We start from the raw sequence: 1,230 nt of genomic DNA on the forward strand, positions 1-1,230 counted from the left end.
CATCTTGTGTTTATATGTGTCTTATGTCCAGCATTCATCAATGGCGAGAGCAAGGGGAAAGGATAAGACCAATGTGTAAGTCTGTCCGTGCCCATGCACGGCACCCACATCGGTAATTCTCTACTGTGCATTTACAGCCAGTTCTCGGGTGCCCCTACACCCATCCCCTGCCACTTTTGAAACATCTCCATTGTTTCGTGCTGTCTCTCTGTATTCTTTTTACCAAGATGAATCACTTCTACCCAACTGCGACAAATTTCATCTGACAAAACACTCATTAAGAATCGCATGCATCAACATGCACTTCGCATCTCTCGTTATTTGGTTCTCCTGGATCTCTTTCATACGATAAATGTTCACAGCAACTTGACTTGGAAAAGACAATCGCGTTCCTTTTCATTGTCCCAATTCAATCTACATTTCACTGCAGTTTAGGCAACAGACTCAAATTATTCTTTGAGATTTTATTATAGCGTCGATGCATATAAACAGACAGCTGTGATCATGCAAAAATAGCAAAATTGAAAAACGTTGATAACAACGACGAGAGTGGGATTCGAACCCACGCGTGCAGAACACAATGGATTAGCAGTCCATCGCCTTAACCTCTCGGCCACCTCGTCACAGAAGTCACGGGCACATTTGACATTATGAATAAGTGAATTGCGTAAATTATGCTGAGCAGCAGATATTTCTCCCTGGTATTGGTGAAATGATAAATAGTACAGGACGGTCCCAAGAGTATCGTCTTACCACTCCCACTGTGACACTCTGCTCACAGTGATCTGAACAAAAATGAAGAAATGACGATGTAACAAGGTCTGTTGAATTCTGTGAAGATTTGAAGTCAACGGAATGAAGAGCCCGTGACAGCAGGAGGTGTAAAGTTGTCTGTGAGGAATTGTTTTCCAGACTGGAGGAGAGTGCATAGTGCTCAATGTCATTATTCAGAACACCTTTCTTCCACTCAGATATTTTTGACACGCACTTGTGTACAGGACAGGCAATTTTGAAACCCTAAATAAGGCTAAACTGACAATTGAATTCAACAATGCAAAACCCTTGATCTGTATCATTTTCCTGGGCGGTGTGACACCAAGTCACTGTATGTTCACAGCAACACAGTGAGCAAGTGTCAGAAGGAAAATGAGTGCAGTGCCAGAGCGAATGCTAGGAGCAGCAGTTGACACACGGGAAGTGCATTCCCCTGAACAGGAAAACTTCCCAAAC

The 1,230-nt window shown here is 43.1% G+C and overlaps 1 non-coding gene across 1 annotated transcript; it reads right to left on the bottom strand.

Annotated features, from left to right (window-relative positions):
- Positions 1-541: 541 nt before the first annotated feature.
- Positions 542-623, bottom strand: trnas-gcu (transfer RNA serine (anticodon GCU)). The gene has a single exon. It is a non-coding gene; the product is annotated as a tRNA-Ser (tRNA).
- Positions 624-1,230: the final 607 nt, after the last annotated feature.

Source organism: Chiloscyllium plagiosum, unplaced genomic scaffold (assembly GCF_037043375.1).
Source record: "Chiloscyllium plagiosum isolate Xiang-an unplaced genomic scaffold, Cpla_swu_hap1 HiC_scaffold_39, whole genome shotgun sequence".
In the NCBI taxonomy this organism is placed as follows: Eukaryota; Metazoa; Chordata; class Chondrichthyes; order Orectolobiformes; family Hemiscylliidae; genus Chiloscyllium; species Chiloscyllium plagiosum.